The sequence below is a fragment of the Ambystoma mexicanum genome, chromosome 10, assembly GCF_040938575.1.
Source record: "Ambystoma mexicanum isolate Mex_15411 chromosome 10, UKY_AmexF1_1, whole genome shotgun sequence".
In the NCBI taxonomy this organism is placed as follows: domain Eukaryota; kingdom Metazoa; phylum Chordata; class Amphibia; order Caudata; family Ambystomatidae; genus Ambystoma; species Ambystoma mexicanum.
The window spans coordinates 852,617,927-852,641,709 of NC_090932.1; positions in this window are offsets into that span (position 1 = coordinate 852,617,927).

Consider the following 23,783-nt stretch of genomic DNA (forward strand, 5'->3'; position numbering starts at 1 on the left):
GCATTACATTTTTTACTGGTCATCTGTGATAAAGCAAGCATGCAAAGTGTTATTAAATGGCTGAGCATCTATCATAAAGCAAGAGTGGTAATTGTTCTTCACCTGACACAGCACATGCATGCCTCTGCATTGGCTTAATCAACATGAGAATTGTGCATGTATGGTGGAATATCTGTGCAATTTGACAAGAGAGATAGATCTGGATATTTGAATGCTCTTTTTCAACAAACCACATTAATCTTTTCCATAATTACTCAAAGAAAAATGAAAAAAGATCAAAAGAATTTGGGAATAAAATTGTTCCAGCGTTTTTTTGACTTTAGTATAGCATCTTTTAAAAATGAAGTGAGCTCTCCACCAAAGAACATCATGCACGTTCTCTTAATCAGTTCAAGGCAACACTAAGCCTACTAATTCAAAATGTACAAAACATGACAATCAGTGCAGGATCATTTCTAAAGAAGTGTGGACCCTTATCTGGCCTGTAGCACGCCCTTCGCCTATTTTTTAAATGCTGATACACAACACACATTCCAACAACAGGGCTAGGCCCACTCTGATGATAACATAGGTCAAAGAAAGTTTAATGTTGTGTTTTACAAGTCCCCAACCATTTGGGTGCCTGCGAAATTCAAAACACAAACACCTTTTGTTTGCCCTATCCTATACCCATTAGACCCTATTCTTAACACTGCTCAACTCTGCATATGTTGTTTCATGATGCGTAAATGGAGTGTAATGTTGTGTTTCATGAGGGTCTGAGCACTTGGGTGCTCATGAACACCACTGCAAGTTCACAACCATTTGAATGCCTGCGAACATGGGACAACAAAGAGCACCCTATGTTGCCATTCACTACACATAGTCCGTCCCATTCTAACCACCCCTCACCTCCCCAGAGGTTGTTTTATATCAAAGACAAGTGTAATGTTGTGTTTCTGAATATATGGTGTTTCATATGCAATATGTGTATAATGTGTTTTGCAAAGGCCCGAGCATTTGTCTATCCCTGAATATCGCTGCAACTACATGAACATTTGGGTGTCTGTGAAAATCAGAAAACAAACAACGCCCTTATTGCCCTTTGCCACACATATTCCACCCCATCCTCACTACCCCTCACCTCCCCAGAGGTTGTTTCATAGCCATAACATTCTCGGGAGGATAGCTCAGTGGCAACATGCTCGCCTTGGAAGCAAGAGGACACGGAGCACCATAAATTCAATCCCTGGGTCTGCGCTTAGAATAAATAACCTATCATATAATGTGTAATGTTATGTTTTATGAATATTTTCGTATCACAAGTTTAGGGTTGGGTACAGGTCGTGAATCCAGCATGACGTCCATTTGAACATTTTTGACATTCATCACATTTCTGTATTGAAGATCAGCACCTTTAATCAGCTACTTGAACATTATGCAGTGCTCCCATTGGTCCAGAAGCATTTACCGGCACCGATTCAGGAAGTGACGCAGCGGATCAAACCGTGATATGAAACATTGTATACCTAATTTTGTCCGTTATTTAAAAATCTGCAGGACAGATTAACACAAAATACACAAAGGCGAACTTGTGGTAGAAGGCCACTGCTCCTCTCACAAGTTTATTGAACATTTGTTCAGCAGTTTGGTTGCAGGTGCAACAGAAAATTGTTCCCATTGTGGATAATCCAGATTTTAAAAAAGTTTGACCCCTCTATAACGTTGCCTAGCCCCACCCTCAGCTACTTGACTAAACTGCACAAAACCTTGAAAAAAATTCAGATTCAGGTCTTTATTTTGGAAAGTTTCGTCGAATGACAGTAAAGTTATAAGAACCCAAAAGGTGCTCTTCCAATGGGAAGACCAACTTTAGAATAACTACAGGGTCACTATTATCGACCCTATAATAAATAAGTATATATGGAAAGGGCAAAATGAGAAAATATTTTGAAGTGTATTGGTATGACCGAAGGGCAGAAAAAGGGTTAATTTAAGCATGAAGATAGTTTGCAGTACTGGTAACCAACATTTGTATTATTGGTTGATAAACAATTCACCCTTTGCTACGATACGAGCAAGCAGCCTCTGGTCTTTTTCACCATGCACGATGGGCCTACAAATAAAGTAACTGAACTCACAACCATCACCAAGATGGCGCCTAGCGCATGGTATCATAATGTACTGGTCTGGGCTTAAGCTCATGTACACTTGCACTGGCTTCCTGATCACAGCATTAGCACTCTAGGGATTTGAGAACTCAACTTTTAAAACAAAATACCAATAATAAGCTTATGAGTTGTAAAAAGTATAAGTTTCCATCTTAAATAAAGAGACTAGAATTACAACAAGGGGGGCATTGCAGAGTCAGCAATCTTTTTAGTTGTATTTTTTATTTGGGGAAGAACTCAGCTAGATGGGTTGATAGCAGAGGGGTTATTTAGATTTCTATACCTATATGTACATGTCTCATGTAATCTTTTCAGGGCTCAGATAAATGGTCCCCCAGCTCTGAGCTTCTAGATGGCTAATGTGAGGGGGGCAGATTGTATCCAAAGGTTCAGTGACCTGCAACACAGAATGCAGAACCTGTTCATAAATCCTTGAGGGCCTAGCCGGCCATTCTCTTCCATACGCAGGGGGTGGGTATCGTCCTCTAAGGTACCATTCTGGTCAATTTCATAAATTGCCTTATATTTAGGAATAATATAGTCGAAACACTCCGCTGCAACAAAACCCATGAAAAACAGTTTAAAAAAAATTGCTAAAATGATGATTAGGTTATTGTTAGTGTATTGCTATTGTTTATTTATTTCTATAGTGCCTGCTCTTAAGTGCTTTACAATAATGAATGAATTGGAACAGTTTAAGAAATGATGGCAATATACAACAGAGGACAGAAAAGACAGAGTGAGAGCAAAGAAGACCACAAGAGGAAGACGATGCAATTATAGTCCAGCAAACCTGCACATTGCAGGATAAAATAAAGCAATCCCACCATCCCACAACATACAGAACACCACATGGGTGGGAGGCAGAGTCTAAAAGTCTAAATAAAAGTCTCAAAAATACAGAATGCAGTGCAGACCTCAGTCCACACAACGTTGGGCTCCTCTCTTCTCCGCCCATACATCCATGGGTCATCAAAGGCTGTCTCCGACTACCAAGCAGTCCGTCGTCCAAGACTGCATGGATGACAAGTCAACACAACATCAGGTCCACAAGAGCGCTCCACGAGCCAGACCACCACCAAAGACCGAGCACGGCAAAGAGGAATCGAGCAATGACTCCAACGGTGGTCCCCAGCAGCCATGGCCCAGTAGCAGCTCAGGAAAATGTGAAATCTGGAGGAAATTACTACTGTTTGTCCCCCCAAAAAGAGCACCAAACCCAGCAACTTGCAACGTGTTGAATGAATTTGTGTATTCACTCAATGGCTGGTCCTGGATATGATGGAGTTGCAGAGGTTGGCATGCTCAGAGGTGCTCTGCCTCTGCTGCCCGTCATACACACGGACATTCGAGAAGAGCCCATCCCCAAGCTTTGCGATGCTGTAATGCAACAAAACCCTTCAAATTTGGCAAGTGCTGGAAGCTATGCCACCTTAACTCTGATCCCCCCGCCTGTTGTTCAGCTCATGCGCACTTTGACGACATCACAGGTGACATCACTTATTCGATCATCCATGACCTCACTGGAAAGTAGTGAAACTTAGGTTTCCTCATTCTCACTTGGCCTATGGCCATGCCCCAGACCCTGCCAAACCCCCCTGGGTATAGGCTTCAGCCAGGCCCAACAGCTACTTTAGCCCCATTGCAGATCCGTAGGGCACTTACCACACTGTGTGGGGCATAGTCTTTGGCCTGGCACTAGCCACTAGTCCTGGCCTGTGGCCAGGCCCATTGACCACTTAATTCCCATACTGTTTCGAATGGTATATTACATCTCGTTTAGAATGCAATACACGTACACCTGGACATATTTGTCACATGTCTTTAAATAGACCAAAAGAACATGTTTTACTCTGACTGTAGTTTCCAATGACATACGTTGTGATGTCTGCATAGTCATTACAAGGACAGTCTGGAATAATTAGACTTTTAACACGTGCTGTATTAACAGTGCTTAATTATCGGGGGTGTTTGCCAGGGCTCAGCCTTATTTTTGAGCCTCTGCACTTATTTTCTCAGACTCTGATTATGATGTGGTGCTTTTGCAACTTTTTTTATTTTAAATCTTATTTGAAATCTTATTCTGTAGTTATCACACAACAAGCAACAACAATTTGAACTGAACAGTCTCTTCATCCGAGGCCGGCCATTGGTGTTTATGAATTTTGGTGGGCAGGACAGTGCTAGTTATCTATTTCCATGCATAACAATGAGTAGGAAAGTGACAATGCTGGATATTTTTATTTTTATTTTTATTTTTAAATTTATTTTTCCCAATTTTTTTGGGAGAATTTGTTGCCTTCCGTGGTTCCTGTGGGCATATGCTGCATTGTGGCTGGGCACATGCAGGCTTGTCATGTATTTGGTTCAGATGCTTGGGTTTGAGTCACACACACCCCTCCTGCTTCCCGTTTCCATGGGCTTGCAAAGGGTGTGCCCAAGTGACATTGACGTACATGGTGACATTGGACTCCCACTACATGTGTGGGTAGTCTAGTCAATACTGTGTATACATTCCTAGTGCATATTGCTGTTGTGTTGTACACTGCATGTTGCATTGATGTGTAACTCATCATCTGTGTCTACCTCCCAATTTGCAGGTCCCTTCCTCATGTCTACACAAGGCCCTCTGGTTTGGAGATGGGGTCCATGTTGGCAGCAGTGCACCTACTACTCTACATGGCGCCAACACTGCACAGTTGGTAGTGGTGGGAGTGCAGGCATTTCCAGGTGGTGAGACTACTAATTTCTTACATTTGTGATATCATGTTAATGGTAGTACCTGCTCAAGTTTGTTGTTGGTCCTGCATTACTGTGAGCATTTCAGGTGTTGCAAGTTTCAATTAGGGACACTGTACATTGTGACACTAGTGTCATGTTGTGGGGATTACTTTGTTTACCTGCAAATGGCATGACATGGCACGGTGTGTCGTGTGGCGGTGCTGGGGATGGGTTGGCTGACATGGCACTGTCCTCTTGTTGCATTTTGCAAGTGGGTATTCATTTTAGCTGCTTGGATGTGTTTCTTCACAAAACTGCATTGGTGGTGTCTGTGTGGGTAGGGATGCACACATTGTAACACTTCCAGGTGAACAATCTCAGGCTGATATGGTTTTGACGGTTGATTCTCCAGACATTCAGGATCAGTGTCAGGTTGAGTCATCATTGATTGTCAGATGGAATGTGCCAGGGCAGTGTGCACTCCACAGGGGTGTGATTACTATGTGAAGTAATTAGCCACTAGCTGTGTACGGGCTGCCTCCCCCCGTGCCCTTTCCCCTCCCATGCGCAGCGGCTGTGCATGTGGTTGGGGATGTGGGGGCACCACCATGTCCACGGCCAGGCCCCGGCGTGTTGCAACGTTGTGCAGGACACATGCTGCCACTATGATCCTGCACACTACTGGGGGAGCGTACAACAGCTGCCCGCCAGAACGGTCAAGGGAGCGAAAGCGTGACTTTAGCACTCCGAATGTGCGCTCCACTATGCCCCGGGTTGTAATGTGGGCTGTGTTATATCTTACCTGGGGTGGCGTGGTGGGGTTCCGAATTGGCGTCATCATGTGGGGGCTCAGAGGGTAGGCACTGTCCCCTGTGGAGGTGGTGATTGGTATCATTGGTGGGGTTGTGACCTTGCTCAGTATCTGACATGCATGCATGTGCAGTGGCATTCATACTCACCAAGCAGCCATGTATCGCCATGCCGCCCAGCTTCTAGGTCCCGGCTTAGGGTGGACATTCGGTAAATGAAGCTGTCGTGGGTGCACCCGGGATAGTTGGCATATACTGAGGTGAAGATTCCCTTGGCATTACATACTACCTGCACGTTGATGGAATGCCAGTGCTTGCGGTTCCGATAGATGTGCTCTGATGCCCTGGGGGGACGTAGAGCCACATGGGTGCAGTCGATGGCACCTAGCACTTTGGGGAATCGTGCCACACTGTAAAAATCCAGGGCGGCAGCATGCCTTTCCGCAGGTGTTCTGGGCAGGTATATGTGCCTGCGGACTGATGGGCGTGCAGTGATGATGTTCAAGACCTGGTGTAGGCAGCGTGACTGGGTGGCCTGTGATACCCCACCCACTATGGCACTTGTCCGCTGAAATGATCCAGTGGCTAACAAGTGCAGTACATTGAGGACCTTCTCCAGGGGGCTGAGTGCTTGGGAGCACAGGGTGGGTGATGTGAGGTCATCCTCCCACTCACTCACCAGGTCCAGTATTATGTGTGGTGGAAACCTGTACCTCCCATACACCTGGTCATCAGGCATCCCGAAAAGGCTGGTTCTGGGTGTGAATATTCTGGCCCTGACTATCCCCCTCCTCCTCCTTTGGTAGCCCATGGCCACTGCTGCTAGGAACGGTATGTTCATCCTGGGTCTGAGCTTGTTATTTTGTTAGCGCGCAAATTTATGCGTTGCGCGTGTTGTAGGCGAGCGTGTGACCCGCGCACCCCTGAAATCCAGTACCCAGTCCAATAGCGTGTGGAAATTCCTGCGCACCCCGGGATACAGGTGCGCTGACGTACTTGCGTGTGTAAGTGCCCGCGCACCCCTGATATACACGTAAATTGGCCAATCGCGTGTACGCGCACTTTTGTCCAATTACACGCGATGACACTCTGACGTGCTGTCCAATTACACGCGATGACACTCTGACGTGCAGTCTTTCCACGTGTGCTCTGTCATCACGTGCTGTGTGGGAAACACCCGTGCGGGTCACGTCACAGACGCGCTTACGCGCTGTGGGCCTTTGGTCCAATAGAATCGCGTATGCGTGCTGACGCGCTTACGCGCTGAGGGCCTTTGATCCAATAGAATCGCGTATGCGTGCTGACGCGCTTACGCGCTGAGGGCCTTTGGTCCAATAGAATCGCGTATGCGTGCTGACGCGCTTACGCGCTAAGGGCCTTTCCTCGATTTTCACGCTGACGTGCAGGATTTTCACGTGCCAAATCACTCCGTATCAAGCTGGCCACGCGTAAGCACACGGAAGACCACGCTCCTGCCCAGAAGGCCGAACTACTGCCCCCCAGAGCACCGAGCACGCTCCCACCTGCCATCTGCTGCTGCCTGACTGCCTGCTGCCCACGTGCACTGCCATTTGCTGCCTGCACATCAGCCAGGGGTGCTGTTGCTGTGACCACCCCTGCTGGAACTGAAGACTCCCGACTGGGATTCCATCGCTCCACAGCCCAGCCCCAGGACCCAGTTGCCCACCCACTCCTGCCTCTGGGGTTGTCATGTCGGGGCAAACACCATCTGTGACCACTGACAACCCCCGGCCAGAGAGGCAGAGGGGCACCAGCTTCAGTGCCACCGAAAGTTGGTTTCCTGGTGGAGCAAGTCCTGGGGCAGTATGATGCCCTCTTTGGAAGTTCCCGCGCCGACAAGGAAGGACGGACTCGGATCTGGACTGACATCGTGACTGCCATCAACGCGGAGGGGGTGGCAGTCCGGGACTTACAACATGTCAGGAAGCGCTGGGAGGACTTCAGGTCCAGGACCCTGAACAAGGCCCGGCGCCTCTTGAAGGCAGCGGATGCCAAGGGGCGCCGGGGCCACTTGTCGGACGAACAGATGAGGGTCCTGGAACGCATATCCCCAGCGCTCCACGTCCAGGTCCTAGAGAAGCAGACCCGTCTGGAGTCGCGCGGTGAGTGTACATGCATCCTGATTGTGAGCAGTGCGTGTGGTGATTATTCGGTAGTGTGCAGGTTGCACATCTGTTTGTATGGGGTCGAGTATGGGTGGGGGTGTACATGGCCGTGGGGCTGACACATGCGAGGGCTGTAATGTGTGAGACATGGATGGTGCTTGTGTGTGTAGGCTTGCATGCCAAATGCAGTTGTTTGTCCACACATGTTTGGTTGAATGTGTATGTAAGTAGACATGTCCGTGATGTCACGCATGTATGTTGTTTTCGGCTGCATGTATGAGCACTGTGTACATGTGCATGTGTGTGTATTTGACAAGGGTGCAACAGTGATGCAACATGGATGCATGTGACAGCGGTATGTGGAAGCCTGATTGGCAGATGTGACATGGATGCCCGTCTGAACACTGCGACACTTGGCAGAGGTGTACACATGCATGCAAGTGTGGTGGTGTGTGTACATGTGTGGTGCACTTCCTGTGTTGCATGTGATGTCTGGCTCCCCTTTGGCTGCTCATGCAGTTGTATGTGTAGGGATGGTGGTGGCAGTTGCGATATGGCTGTGGTATGGCTCATGTGTGCGAGTTGTAATGACATGTGTGTTGGGGATTGTGATGACATGTCTGAGGTTTGCCAATGCCACTCATGTGCAACTGTCATGTGTGTATGTGTCCATTGTACAGTGCCCTGATGCCTGTGTTTTGTTTCTCCCTGTCTGCAGCGTCAACTGATGAAGAGGGCGGAGAAGGTGCTGTGGAGCACAGCGGCGGGGATCCCACCGCCAGCCGGAGACGCAAGGCCCGGCTCCCTTCCCGTGTTGTTATCTCGTCGGGGAGTGAGGAGTCCGGTGCCGCGTCCCAGGCCGCAGCTGCCAAGGGGAGGTCCAAGAGGCGGAGGTTGGAGTTGGACTCCTCGGCAGCAGAAGGGGCAGCTGGGACCCCACAGGGCCCAACAGGGGAAGATGGCACGGAGTCATCCAGGTTGGTGGGGGGTTTGGTGGAGGAGGAGGCCGTGCAAGCACCAGAGACGGGGTCTGGAGGTGGGGATCCCACTGGTGCTAGTGGTGCAGTGCAGGACCAGGGACAGGAGGCAGCACAGGCCGCCGCGGAGGTGCCTGTGTGCAATCCTGTCCCCGATCCTGTCCCTGCATCATCTTGCACCAGCAGGGATGCCTACATCCAGACCCGTTTTCAGGCAGGGGATGAGCTGACGTCAACTGGCCTTCCTCTGCCTGCGGACGTGGCCATCCAGGTCCGGGTTGAGCCTGTCCTGGCTGGTGTGGCGTTGCGTCAACGGGCCATGCGATGTGACTTGCAGTCTTTTCATGGAGAGACTGCACGTCATCTCGAATGGCTCGTTGACCACGTCAGCCTGCTGGGACAGGTCACCCAGGCCGGATTCCTCCGTCTGATGGGGCTTGCTCCGACCCCCTCCTCAACTGGACCCCCTACGCGCCAGTCGTCCTCTGTGCCATCTTCCCACCCATCAGTCACCTGGGTGCCCTGTGGAGCTGCCTCTGACGGTGCGGCCAGGCTGGTGGAGGAGGCATCCCTGCCACAGTCGGGAGTCGGACGTCCAGCAGGGGTGGCCACATCAACAACTGCACCCCAGCCGGCGGAGGATGTGCAGGCAGCAGGAGGCAGTGCACGGGCAGAGGCAGAGCAGCAGCAGCAACATGGTGGGAGCCATGAAGGCTCGGGGCCTTCGACATCGGAGGGGCAGGCATCGGCCGGAGGGCAGGAGGACCCAGGACAGAGAGTGTCTTCCGTGTGGCAGCGGTTGGGCCACGCCATAGGTGCGGAGCGGCGGCGGGCGGAAGAGGCGCGGCTCACAATGGTCAGGGATGAGAACTCCATGCGGAGGGCCCTGAGGCGGGCCGAGTGCCTCGAGGCAATCCGCAGGGGGTTGGAGGAGGACACGGCGTCGTCCCTGCGGACCCTCGGGGCCATGGAACAGGACCGCCTCCGGGACATCGAACAGGAGTTCGATGATGCCCTGGCCTGGAACACCACGGAGTGAGCCGCTGGACTTGCCCGCCGCCTTTGTATATAGTTCTTTAGTTTTAGGTTTCCTTTGTTTGTTGTTATGATTTGGAGTCGACGGACACTGCTCCACTTTTTGTATATAGTTGCATTTTAGTTAGGGTTTTTTGTAGGTTTCCTTTGTTCAGTTGGGCTCATGGACCCTTGGATGTTTTGTACATAGTTCTTAATTGGATTGATTTCATTTTTCATTTGACTTTGGACTACATTTTTTTGGATTTGGATTTGGTGTTTTTATTTTTTGAACAGACATGCAGCTTATCTTTTTTTCATTCCCATTGTAGTTTGTTTCATTTCATTTGCATTCTTATTTTTTTAATACAATTTTGTTTTCATACTTCACTGTGTGGTATCATCTCATTGCTTTCATGCATGTCATGTTGGGTGTTTTCCCATTCAATTGCAACCATTGTGTGTGACGGACATGGGTTCATTAGCTTTATAAACATTGGGGGTGTAACATGTAATTTCCTTTTCCATGTGGGTGAATGGGTTACTTGGTTGGGCTTTTTGGCTGTGGAGGCTGACCATGACGCACATGATTGGGGATTGTGAGGACCTGGTGGAGGCTGCCCATGGTGGCTGGGGGGTGGGGGTGTGGGAGACATGGGTGGGGGCCTGGTGGAGGCTGCCCCTGGTGGCTTGGGGGTGGGGGTGGTGGGAGACATGAGTGGGGGCCTGGTGGAGGGTGCCCCTGCACTGCTGGGGGGTGGGGGTGATAGGGGACATGGGTGGGGGCCTGGTGGAGGCTGCCCCTGCACTGCTGGGGGGTGGGGGTGGTGGGAGACATGAGTGGGGGCCTGGTGGAGGGTGCCCCTGCTGGCTGGGGGGTGGGGGTGGTGGTAGACATGAGTGGGGGCCTGGTGGAGGCTGCCCCTGGTGGCTGGGGGATGGGGGTGGTGGGAGACATGAGTGGGGGCCTGGTGGAGGCTGCCCCTGGTTGCTGGGGGGTGGGGGTGGTGGGAGACATGAGTGGGGGCCTGGTGGAGGCTGCCCCTGCACTGCTGGGGGGTGGGGGGATAGGGGACATGGGTGGGGGCCTGGTGGAGGCTGCCCCTGCACTGCTGGGGGGTGGGGGTGGTGGGAGACATGAGTGGGGGCCTGGTGGAGGGTGCCCCTGAAGTGCTGGGGGGAGGGGGTGGTGGGAGACATGAGTGGGGGCCTGGTGGGGGCTGCCCATGGTGGCTGGGGGGTGGGGGTGGTGGGAGACATGGGTGGGAGCCTGGTGGGGGCTGCCCATGGTGGCTGGGGGGTGGGGGTGGTGGGAGACATGAGTGGGGGCCTGGTGGAGGGTGCCCCTGCACTGCTGGGGGGTGGGGGTGGTGGGAGACATGAGTGGGGGCCTGGTGGAGGGTGCCCGTGCACTGCTGGGGGGTGGGGGTGGTGGGAGACATGAGTGGGGGCCTCCTGGAGGCTGCCCCTGGTGGCTGGGGGGTGGGGGTGGTGGGAGACATGAGTGGGGGCCTGGTGGAGGCTGCCCCTGCACTGCTGGGGGGTGGGGGTGGTGGGAGACATGAGTGGGGGCCTGGTGGGGGCTGCCCGGTGCTGGGGGGTGGGGGTGGTGGGAGACATGGGTGGGAGCCTGGTGGGGGCTGCCCATGGTGGCTGGGGGGTGGGGGTGGTGGGAGACATGAGTGGGGGCCTGGTGGAGGGTGCCCCTGCACTGCTGGGGGGTGGGGGTGGTGGGAGACATGAGTGGGGGCCTGGTGGAGGGTGCCCCTGCACTGCTGGGGGGTGGGGGTGGTGGGAGACATGAGTGGGGGCCTGGTGGAGGGTGCCCCTGCTGGCTGGGGGGTGGGGGTGGTGGGACACATGAGTGGGGGCCTGGTGGAGAGTGCCCCTGCACTGCTGGGGGGTGGGGTGATAGGGGAGTTGGGTGGGGGCCTGGTGGAGGCTGCCCCTGGATGCTGGGGGGTGGGGGGGTGGGAGACATGAGTGGGGGCCTGGTGGAGGGTGCCCCTGCACTGCTGGGGGGTGGGGGTGGTGGGAGACATGGGCGGGAGCCTGGTGGGGGCTGCCCCTGGTGGCTGGGGGGTGGGGGTGGTGGGAGACATGAGTGGGGGCCTGGTGGAGGCTGCCCCTGGTGACTGGGGGGTGGGGGTGGTGGGAGACATGAGTGGGGGCCTGGTGGAGGGTGCCCCTGCACTGCTGGGGGGTGGGGGTGGTGGGAGACATGAGTGGGGGCCTGGTGGAGGGTGCCCCTGCACTGCTGGGGGGTGGGGGTGGTGGGAGACATGAGTGGGGGCCTGGTGGAGGCTGCCCCTGCAATGCTGGGGGGGGGTGATAAGGGACATGGGTGGGGGCTTGGTGGAGGCTGCCCCTGGTGGGTGGGGGGTGGGGGTGGTGGGAGACATGAGTGGTGGCCTGGTGGAGGCTGCCCCACACTGCAGGGGGGTGGGGGTGGTGGGAGACATGAGTGGGGGCCTGGTGGGGGCTGCCCATGGTGGCTGGGGGGTGGGGGTGGTGGGAGACATGGGTGGGAGCCTGGTGGGGGCTGCCCATGGTTGCTGGGGGGTGGGGGTGGTGGGAGACATGAGTGGGGGCCTGGTGGAGACTGCCCCTGGTGGCTGGGGGGTTGGGGTGGTGGGAGACATGAGTGGGGGCCTGGTGGAGGCTGCCCCTGGTGGCTGGGGGGTGGGGGTGGTGGGAGACATGAGTGGGGGCCTGCTGGAGGCTGCCCCTGGTGGCTGGGGGGTGGGGGTGGTGGAAGACATGAGTGGGGGCCTGGTGGAGGGTGCCCCTGCACTGCTGGGGGGTGGGGGTGATAGGGGACATGGATGGGGGCCTGGTGGAGGCTGCCCCTGCACTGCTGGGGGGTGGGGGTGGTGGGAGACATGAGTGGGGGCCTGGTGGAGGGTGCCCCTGCACTGCTGGGGGGTGGGGGTGGTGGGAGACATGGGTGGGGGCCTGGTGGTGGGTGCCCCTGGTGGCTGGGGGCTGGGGGTGGCGGGAGACATGAGTGGGGGCCTGGTGGAGGCTGCCCCTGGTGGCTGGGGGGTGGGGGTGGTGGGAGACATGAGTGGGGGCCTGGTGGAGGCTGCCCCTGGTGGCTGGGGGGTGGGGGTGGTGGGAGACATGAGTGGGGGCCTGGTGGAGGGTGCCCCTGCACTGCTGGGGGGTGGGGGTGATAGGGGACATGGGTGGGGGCCTGGTGGAGGCTGCCCCTGCACTGCTGGGGGTGGGGGTGGTGGGAGACATGAGTGGGGGCCTGGTGGAGGGTGCCCCTGCACTGCTGGGGGGTGGGGGTGGTGGGAGACATGGGTGGGGGCCTGGTGGTGGGTGCCCCTGGTGGCTGGGGGGTGGGGGTGGTGGGAGACATGAGTGGGGGCCTGGTGGAGGCTGCCCCTGGTGGCTGGGGGGTGGGGGTGGTGGGAGACATGAGTGGGGGCCTGGTGGAGGCTGCCCCTGGTGGCTGGGGGTGGTGGTAGACATGAGTGGGAGCCTGGTGGAGGGTGCCCATGGTGGCTGGGGGGTGGGGGTGGTGGGAGACATGAGTGGGGGCCTGGTGGAGGCTGCCCCTGGTGGCTGGGGGGTGGGGGTGGTGGGAGACATGAGTGGGGGCCTGGTGGAGGGTGCCCCTGGTGGCTGGGGGGTGGGGGTGGTGGGAGACATGAGTGGGGGCCTGGTGGAGGGTGCCCCTGCACTGCTGGGGGGTGGGGGTGGTGGGAGACATGAGTGGGGGCCTGGTGGAGGGTGCCCCTGCACTGCTGGGGGTGGGGGTGGTGGGAGACATGAGTGGGGGCCTGGTGGAGGCTGCCCCTGCACTGCTGGGGGGGTGATAGGGGACATGGGTGGGGGCCTGGTGGAGGCTGCCCCTGGTGGGTGGGGGGTGGGGGTGGTGGGAGACATGAGTGGTGGCCTGGTGGAGGCTGCCCCACACTGCTGGGGGGTGGGGGTGGTGGGAGACATGGGTGGGGGCCTGGTGGGGGCTGCCCATGGTGGCTGGAGGGTGGGGGTGGTGGGAGACATGGCTGGGAGCCTGGTGGGGGCTGCCCATGGTTGCTGGGGGGTGGGGGTGGTGGGAGACATGAGTGGGGGCCTGGTGGAGGCTGCCCCTGGTGGCTGGGGGGTGGGGGTGGTGGGAGACATGAGTGGGGGCCTGGTGGAGGCTGCCCCTGGTGGCTGGGGCGTGGGGGTGGTGGGAGACATGAGTGGGGGCCTGGTGGAGGCTGTCCCTGGTGGCTGGGGGGTGGGGGTGGTGGGAGACATGAGTGGGGGCCTGGTGGAGGGTGCCCCTGCACTGCTGGGGGGTGGTGGTGATAGGGGACATGGGTGGGGGCCTGGTGGAGGGTGCCCCTGCTGGCTGGGGGGTGGGGGTGGTGGGAGACATGAGTGGGGGCCTGGTGGAGGGAGCCCCTGCACTGCTGGGGGGTGGGGGTGGTGGGAGACATTGGTGCGGGCCTGGTGGTGGGTGCCCCTGGTGGCTGGGGGGTGGGGGTGGTGGGAGACATGAGTGGGGGCCTGGTGGAGGCTGCCCCTGGTGGCTGGGGGGTGGGGGTGGTGGGAGACATGAGTGGGGGCCTGGTGGAGGGTGCCCCTGCACTGCTGGGGGGTGGGGGTGATAGGGGACATGGGTGGGGGCCTGGTGGAGGCTGCCCCTGCACTGCTGGGGGGTGGGGGTGGTGGGAGACATGAGTGGGGGCCTGGTGGAGGGTGCCCCTGCACTGCTGGGGGGTGGGGGTGGTGGGAGACATGAGTGGGGGCCTGGTGGAGGCTGTCCCTGCACTGCTGGGGGGTGGGGGTGGTGGGAGACATGAGTGGGGGCCTGGTGGAGGGTGCCCCTGCACTGCTGGGGGGTGGGGGTGGTGGGAGACATGAGTGGGGGCCTGGTGGGGGCTGCCCATGGTGGCTGGGGGGTGGGGGTGGTGGGAGACATGGGTGGGAGCCTGGTGGGGGCTGCCCATGGTGGCTGGGGGGTGGGGGTGGTGGGAGACATGAGTGGGGGCCTGGTGGAGGGTGCCCCTGCACTGCTGGGGGTGGGGGTGGTGGGAGACATGAGTGGGGGCCTGGTGGAGGGTGCCCCTGCACTGCTGGGGGGTGGGGGTGGTGGGAGACATGAGTGGGAGCCTGGTGGAGGGTGCCCCTGCACTGCTGGGGGGTGGGGGTGATAGGGGACATGGGTGGGGGCCTGGTGGAGGCTGCCCCTGGTGGCTGGGGGGAGGGGGTGGTAGGAGACATGAGTGGGGGCCCGGTGGAGGCTGTCCCTGGTGGCTGGGGGGTGGGGGTGGTGGGAGACATGAGTGGGGGCCTGGTGGAGGGAGCCCCTGCACTGCTGGGGGGTGGGGGTGGTGGGAGACATTGGTGCGGGCCTGGTGGTGGGTGCCCCTGGTGGCTGGGGGGTGGGGGTGGTGGGAGACATGAGTGGGGGCCTGGTGGAGGCTGCCCCTGGTGGCTGGGGGGTGGGGGTGGTGGGAGACATGAGTGGGAGCCTGGTGGAGGCTGCCCCTGGTGGCTGGGGGGTGGGGGTGGTGGGAGACATGAGTGGGGGCCTGGTGGAGGGTGCCCCTGCACTGCTGGGGGGTGGGGGTGGTGGGAGACATGAGTGGGGGCCTGGTGGAGGCTGCCCCTGCACTGCTGGGGGGTGGGGGTGGTGGGAGACATGAGTGGGGGCCTGGTGTAGGGTGCCCCTGCACTGCTGGGGGGTGGGGGTGGTGGGAGACATGAGTGAGGGCCTGGTGGGGGCTGCCCATGGTGGCTGGGGGGTGGGGGTGGTGGGAGACATGGGTGGGAGCCTGGTGGGGGCTGCCCATGGTGGCTGGGGGGTGGGGGTGGTGGGAGACATGAGTGGGGGCCTGGTGGAGGGTGCCCCTGCACTGCTGGGGGGTGGGGGTGGTGGGAGACATGAGTGGGGGCCTGGTGGAGGCTGCCCCTGGTGGCTTGGGGTGGGGGTGGTGGGAGACATGAGTGGGGGCCTGGTGGAGGGTGCCCCTGCACTGCTGGGGGGTGGGGGTGGTGGGAGACATGAGTGGGGGCCTGGTGGAGGCTGCCCCTGGTGGCTGGGGGGTGGGGGTGGTGGGAGACATGAGTGGGGGCCTGGTGGAGGGTGCCCATGGTGGCTGGGGGGTGGTGGGAGACATGAGTGGGGGCCTGGTGGAGGCTGCCCCTGGTGGCTGGGGGGTGGGGGCGGTGGGAGACATGAGTGGGGGCCTGGTGGAGGGTGCCCCTGCACTGCTGCGGGGTGGGGGTGGTGGGAGACATGAGTGGGGGCCTGGTGGAGGCTGCCCCTGGTGGCTTGGGGGTGGGGGTGGTGGGAGACATGAGTGGGGGCCTGGTGGAGGGTGCCCCTGCACTGCTGGGGGGTGGTGGTGATAGGGGACATGGGTGGGGGCCTGGTGGAGGGTGCCCCTGCTGGCTGGGGGGTGGGGGTGGTGGGAGACATGAGTGGGGGCCTGGTGGAGGGTGCCCCTGCACTGCTGGGGGGTGGGGGTGGTGGGAGACATGGGTGGGGGCCTGGTGGTGGGTGCCCCTGGTGGCTGGGGGGTGGGGGTGGTGGGAGACATGAGTGGGGGCCTGGTGGAGGCTGCCCCTGGTGGCTGGGGGGTGGGGGTGGTGGGAGACATGAGTGGGGGCCTGGTGGAGGCTGCCCCTGGTGGCTGGGGGGTGGGGGTGGTGGGAGACATGAGTGGGGGCCTGGTGGAGGGTGCCCCTGCACTGCTGGGGGGTGGGGGTGATAGGGGACATGGGTGGGGGCCTGGTGGAGGCTGCCCCTGCACTGCTGGGGGGTTGGTGTGGTGGGAGACATGAGTGGGGGCCTGGTGGAGGGTGCCCCTGCACTGCTGGGGGGTGGGGGTGGTGGGAGACATGGGTGGGGGCCTGGTGGTGGGTTCCCCTGGTGGCTGGGGGGTGGGGGTGGTGGGAGACATGAGTGGGGGCCTGGTGGAGGCTGCCCCTGTTGGCTGTGGGGTGGGGGTGGTGGGAGACATGAGTGGGGGCCTGGTGGAGGCTGCCCCTGGTGGCTGGGGGTGGGGGTGGTGGGAGACATGAGTGGGGGCCTGGTGGAGGGTGCCCATGGTGGCTGGGGGGTGGGGGTGGTGGGAGACATGAGTGGGGGCCTGGTGGAGGCTGCCCCTGGTGGCTGGGGGGTGGGGGTGGTGGGAGACATGAGTGGGGGCCTGGTGGAGGCTGCCCCTGCTGGCTGGGGGGTGGGGGTGGTGGGACACATGAGTGGGGGCCTGGTGGAGGGTGCCCCTGCACTGCTGGGGTGTGGGGGTGGTGGGAGACATGAGTGGGGGCCTGGTGGAGGGTGCCCCTGCACTGCTGGGGGGTCGTGGTGATAGGGGACATGGGTGGGGGCCTGGTGGAGGCTGCCCCTGCACTGCTGGGGGGTGGGGGTGATAGGGGACATGGGTGGGGGCCTGGTGGAGGCTGCCCCTGCACTGCTGGGGGGTGGGGGTGGTGGGAGACATGAGTGGGGGCCTGGTGGAGGGTGCCCCTGGTGGCTGGGGGGTTGGGGTGGTGGGAGACATGAGTGGGGGCCTGGTGGAGGCTGCCCCTGCACTGCTGGGGGGTGGGGGTGATAGGGGACATGGGTGGGGGCCTGGTGGAGGCTGCCCCTGGATGCTGGGGGGTGGGGGGTGGGAGACATGAGTGGGGGCCTGGTGGAGGGTGCCCCTGCACTGCTGGGGGGTGGGGGTGGTGGGAGACATGGGTGGGAGCCTGGTGGGGGCTGCCCCTGGTGGCTGGGGGGTGGGGGTGGTGGGAGACATGAGTGGGGGCCTGGTGGAGGCTGCCCCTGGTGGCTGGGGGGTGGGGGTGGTGGGAGACATGAGTGGGGGCCTGGTGGAGGGTGCCCCTGCACTGCTGGGGGGTGGGGGTGGTGGGAGACATGAGTGGGGGCCTGGTGGAGGGTGCCCCTGCACTGCTGGGAGGTGGGGGTGGTGGGAGACATGAGTGGGGGCCTGGTGGAGGCTGCCCCTGCACTGCTGGGGGGGGGTGATAGGGGACATGGGTGGGGGCCTGGTGGAGGCTGCCCCTGGTGGGTGGGGGGTGGGGGTGGTGGGAGACATGAGTGGTGGCCTGGTGGAGGCTGCCCCACACTGCTGGGGGGTGGGGGTGGTGGGAGACATGAGTGGGGGCCTGGTGGGGGCTGCCCATGGTGGCTGGGGGTGGGGGTGGTGGGAGACATGAGTGGGGGCCTGGTGGAGGGTGCCCATGGTGGCTAGGGGGTGGGGGTGGTGGGAGACATGAGTGGGGGCCTGGTGGAGGCTGCCCCTGGTGGCTGGGGGGTGGGGATGGTGGGAGACATGAGTGGGGGCCTGGTGGAGGGTGCCCCTGCACTGCTGGGGGATGGGGGTGGTGGGAGACATGAGTGGGGGCCTGGTGGAGGGTGCCCCTGCACTGCTGGGGGGTGGTGGTGATAGGGGACATGGGTGGGGGCCTGGTGGAGGCTGCCCCTGCACTGCTGGGGGGTGGGGTGATAGGGGACATGGGTGGGGGCCTGGTGGAGGCTGTCCCTTCACTGCTGGGGGGTGGGGGTGGTGGGAGACATGAGTGGGGGCCTGGTGGAGGGTGCCCCTGCTGGCTGGGGGGTCGGGGTGGTGGGAGACATGAGTGGGGGCCTGGTGGAGTGTGCCCCTGCACTGCTGGGGGGTGGTGGTGATAGGGGACATGGTTGGGGGCCTGGTGGAGGCTGCCCCTGCACTGCTGGGGTGTGGGGGTGGTGGGAGACATGAGTGGGGGCCTGGTGGAGGGTGCCCCTGGTGGCTGGGGGGTGGGGGTGGTGGAAGACATGAGTGGGGGCCTGGTGGAGGCTGCCCCTGCACTGCTGGGGGGTGGGGGTGATAGGGGACATGGGTGGGGGCCTGGTGGAGGCTGCCCCTGGATGCTGGGGGGTGGGGGGGGTGGTAGACATGAGTGGGGGCCTGGTGGAGGGTGCCCCTGCACTGCTGGGGGGTGGGGGTGGTGGGAGACATGGGTGGGAGCCTGGTGGGGGCTGCCCCTGGTGGCTGGGGGGTGGGGGTGGTGGGAGACATGAGTGGGGGCCTGGTGGAGGCTGCCCCCGGTGGCTGGGGGGTGGGGGTGGTGGGAGACATGAGTGGGGGCCTGGTGGAGGGTGCCCCTGCACTGCTGGGGGGTGGTGGTGATAGGGGACATGGGTGGGGGCCTGGTGGAGGCTGCCCCTGGTGGCTGGGGGGTGGGGGTGGTGGGAGACATGAGTGGAGGCTGCCCCTGGTGGCTGGGGGGAGGGGGTGGTGGGAGACATGAGTGGGGGCCTGGTGGAGGGTGCCCCTGCACTGCTGGGGGGTGGGGGTGGTGGGAGACATGAGTGGGGGCCTGGTGGAGGCTGCCCCTGCACTGCTGGGGGGGGTGATAGGGGACATGGGTGGGGGCCTGGTGGAGGCTGCCCCTGGTGGGTGGGGGTGGTGGGAGACATGAGTGGTGGCCTGGTGGAGGCTGCCCCACACTGCTGGGGGGTGGGGGTGGTGGGAGACATGAGTGGGGCCCGGTGGGGGCTGCCCATGGTGGCTGGGGGATGGGGGTGGTGGGAGACATGGGTGGGAGCCTGGTGGGGGCTGCCCATGGTTGCTGGGGGGTGGGGGTGGTGGGAGACATGAGTGGGGGCCTGGTGGAGGCTGCCCCTGGTGGCTGGGGGGTGGGGGTGGTGGGAGACATGAGTGGGGGCCTGGTGGAGGCTGCCCCTGGTGGCTGGGGTGTGGGGGTGGTGGGAGACATGAGTGGGGGCCTGGTGGAGGCTGCCCCTGGTGGCTGGGGGGTGGGGGTGGTGGGAGACATGAGTGGGGGCCTGGTGGAGGCTGCCCCTGGTGGCTGGGGTGTGGGGGTGGTGGGAGACATGAGTGGGGGCCTGGTGGAGGCTGCCCCTGGTGGCTGGGGGGTGAGGGTGGTGGGAGACATGAGTGGGGGCCTGCTGGAGGGTGCCCCTGCACTGCTGGGGGGTGGGGGTGATAGGGGACATGGATGGGGGCCTGGTGGAGGCTGCCCCATGCACTGCTGGGGGGTGGGGATGTTGGGAGACATGAGTGGGGGCCTGGTGGTGGGTGCCCCTGGTGGCTGGGGGGTGGGGGTGGTGGGAGACATGAGTGGGGGCCTGGTGGAGGCTGCTCCTGGTGGCTGGGGGGTGGGGTGGTGGGAGACATGAGTGGGGGCCTGGTGGAGGCTGCCCCTGGTGGCTGGGGGGAGGGGGTGGTGGGAGACATGAGTGGGGGCCTGGTGGAGGGTGCCCCTGCACTGCTGGGGGGTGGGGGTGATAGGGGACATGGGTGGGGGCCTGGTGGAGGCTGCCCCTGCACTGCTGGGGGGTGGGGGTGGTGGGAGACATGAGTGGGGGCCTGGTGGAGGGGGCCCCTGCACTGCTGGGGGGTGGGGGTGATAGGGGACATGGATGGGGGCCTGGTGGAGGCTGCCCCATGCACTGCTGGGGGGTGGGGATGGTGGGAGACATGAGTGGGGGCCTGGTGGTGGGTGCCCCTGGTGGCTGGGGGGTGGGGGTGGTGGGAGACATGAGTGGGGGCCTGGTGGAGGCTGCCCCTGGTGGCTGGGGGGTGGGGTGGTGGGAGACATGAGTGGGGGCCTGGTGGAGGCTGCCCCTGGTGGCTGGGGGGCGGGGGTTGTGGGAGACATGAGTGGGGGCCTGGTGGAGGGTGCCCCTGCACTGCTGGGTGGTGGGGGTGATAGGGGACATGGGTGGGGGCCTGGTGGAGGCTGCCCCTGCACTGCTGGGGGGTGGGGGTGGTGGGAGACATGAGTGGGGGCCTGGTGGAGGGGGCCCCTGGTGGCTGGGGGGTGGGGGTGGTGGGAGACATGAGTGGGGGCCTGGTGGAGGGTGCCCCTGCACTGCTGGGGGGTGGGGGTGGTGGGAGACATGAGTGGGGGCCTGGTGGAGGGTGCCCCTGCACTGCTGGGGGGTGGGGGTGGTGGGAGACATGAGTGGGGGCCTGGTGGAGGCTGCCCCTGCACTGCTGGGGGGGGTGATAGGGGACATGGGTGGGGGCCTGGTGGAGGCTGCCCCTGGTGGGTGGGGGGTGGGGTGGTGGGAGACATGAGTGGGGGCCTGGTGGAGGGTGCCCCTGCACTGCTGGGGGGTGGGGGTGGTGGGAGACATGAGTGGGGGCCTGGTGGAGGCTGCCCCTGCACTGCTGGGGGGGGTGATAGGGGACATGGGTGGGGGCCTGGTGGAGGCTGCCCCTGGTGGGTGGGGGGTGGGGTGGTGGGAGACATGAGTGGGGGCCTGGTGGGGGCTGCCCATGGTGGCTGGGGGGTGAGGGTGGTGGGAGACATGGGTGGGAGCCTGGTGGGGGCTGCCCATGGTTGCTGGGGGATGGGGGTGGTGGGAGACATGAGTGGGGGCCTGGTGGAGGCTGCCCCTGGTGGGTGGGGGGTGGGGGTGGTGGGAGACATGAGTGGGGGCCTGGTGGAGGCTGCCCCTGGTGGCTGGGGGGTGGGGGTGGTGGGAGACATGAGTGGGGGCCTGGTGGAGGCTGCCCCTGGTGGCTGGGGGGTGGGGGTGGTGGGAGACATGAGTGGGGGCCTGGTGGAGGCTGCCCCTGCTGGCTGGGGGGTGGGGGTGGTGGGAGACATGAGTGGGGGCCTGGTGGAGGGTGCCCCTGCTGGCTGGGGGGTGGGGGTGGTGGGAGACATGAGTGGGGGCCTGGTGGAGGGTGCCCCTGCACTGCTGGGGGGTGGTGGTGATAGGGGACATGGGTGGGGGCCTGGTGGAGGCTGCCCCTGCACTGCTGGGGGGTGGGGGTGATAGGGGACATGGGTGGGGGCCTGGTGGAGGCTGCCTCTGCACTGCTGGGGGGTAGGGGTGGTGGGAGACATGAGTGGGGGCCTGGTGGAGGGTGCCCCTGCTGGCTGGGGGGTCGGGGTGGTGGGAGACATGAGTGGGGGCCTGGTGGAGTGTGGCCCTGCACTGCTGGGGGGTGGTGGTGATAGGGGACATGGGTGGGGGCCTGGTGGAGGCTGCCCCTGCACTGCTGGGGTGTGGGGGTGGTGGGAGACATGAGTGGGGGCCTGGTGGAGGGTGCCCCTGGTGGCTGGGGGGTGGGGGTGGTGGGAGACATGGGTGGGGGCCTGGTGGAGGCTGCCCCTGCACTGCTGGGGGGTGGGGGTGATAGGGGACATGAGTGGGGGCCTGGTGGAGGCTGCCCCTGGATGCTGGGGGGTTGGGGGGGTGGGAGACATGAGTGGGAGACATGAGTGGGGGCCTGGTGGAGGGTGCCCCTGCAGTGCTGGGGGGTGGGGGTGGTGGGAGACATGGGTGGGGGCCTGGTGGTGGGTGCCCCTGGTGGCTGGGGGGTGGGGGTGGTGGGAGACATGAGTGGGGGCCTGGTGGAGGCTGCCCCTGGTGGCTGGGGGGTGGGGTGGTGGGAGACATGAGTGGGGGCCTGGTGGAGGCTGCCCCTGGTGGCTGGGGGGAGGGGGTGGTGGGAGACATGAGTGGGGGCCTGGTGGAGGGTGCCCCTGCACTGCTGGGGGGTGGGGGTGATAGGGGACATGGGTGGGGGCCTGGTGGAGGCTGCCCCTGCACTGCTGGGGGGTGGGGGTGGTGGGAGACATGAGTGGGGGCCTGGTGGAGGGGGCCCCTGGTGGCTGGGGGGTGGGGGTGGTGGGAGACATGAGTGGGGGCCTGGTGGAGGGTGCCCCTGCACTGCTGGGGGGTGGGGGTGGTGGGAGACATGAGTGGGGGCCTGGTGGAGGGTGCCCCTGCACTGCTGGGGGGTGGGGGTGGTGGGAGACATGAGTGGGGGCCTGGTGGAGGCTGCCCCTGCACTGCTGGGGGGGGTGATAGGGGACATGGGTGGGGGCCTGGTGGAGGCTGCCCCTGGTGGGTGGGGGGTGGGGTGGTGGGAGACATGAGTGGTGGCCTGGTGGAGGCTGCCCCACACTGCTGGGGGGTGGGGGGGGGTGGGAGACATGAGTGGGGGCCTGGTGGGGGCTGCCCATGGTGGCTGGGGGGTGAGGGTGGTGGGAGACATGGGTGGGAGCCTGGTGGGGGCTGCCCATGGTTGCTGGGGGATGGGGGTGGTGGGAGACATGAGTGGGGGCCTGGTGGAGGCTGCCCCTGGTGGCTGGGGGGTGGGGGTGGTGGGAGACATGAGTGGGGGCCTGGTGGAGGCTGCCCCTGGTGGCTGGGGGGTGGGGGTGGTGGGAGACATGAGTGGGGGCCTGGTGGAGGCTGCCCCTGGTGGCTGGGGGGTGGGGGTGGTGGGAGACATGAGTGGGGGCCTGGTGGAGGCTGCCCCTGCTGGCTGGGGGGTGGGGGTGGTGGGAGACATGAGTGGGGGCCTGGTGGAGGGTGCCCCTGCACTGCTGGGGGGTGGGGGTGGTGGGAGACATGAGTGGGGGCCTGGTGGAGGGTGCCCCTGCACTGCTGGGGGGTGGTGGTGATAGGGGACATGGGTGGGGGCCTGGTGGAGGCTGCCCCTGCACTGCTGGGGGGTGGGGGTGATAGGGGACATGGGTGGGGGCCTGGTGGAGGCTGCCCCTGCACTGCTGGGGGTAGGGGTGGTGGGAGACATGAGTGGGGGCCTGGTGGAGGGTGCCCCTGCTGGCTGGGGGGTCGGGGTGGTGGGAGACATGAGTGGGGGCCTGGTGGAGTGTGGCCCTGCACTGCTGGGGGGTGGTGGTGATAGGGGACATGGGTGGGGGCCTGGTGGAGGCTGCCCCTGCACTGCTGGGGTGTGGGGGTGGTGGGAGACATGAGTGGGGGCCTGGTGGAGGGTGCCCCTGGTGGCTGGGGGGTGGGGGTGGTGGGAGACATGAGTGGGGGCCTGGTGGAGGCTGCCCCTGCACTGCTGGGGGGTGGGGGTGATAGGGGACATGAGTGGGGGCCTGGTGGAGGCTGCCCCTGGATGCTGGGGGGTTGGGGGGGGTGGGAGACATGAGTGGGAGACATGAGTGGGGGCCTGGTGGAGGGTGCCCCTGCACTGCTGGGGGGTGGGGGTGGTGGGAGACATGAGTGGGGGCCTGGTGGAGGGT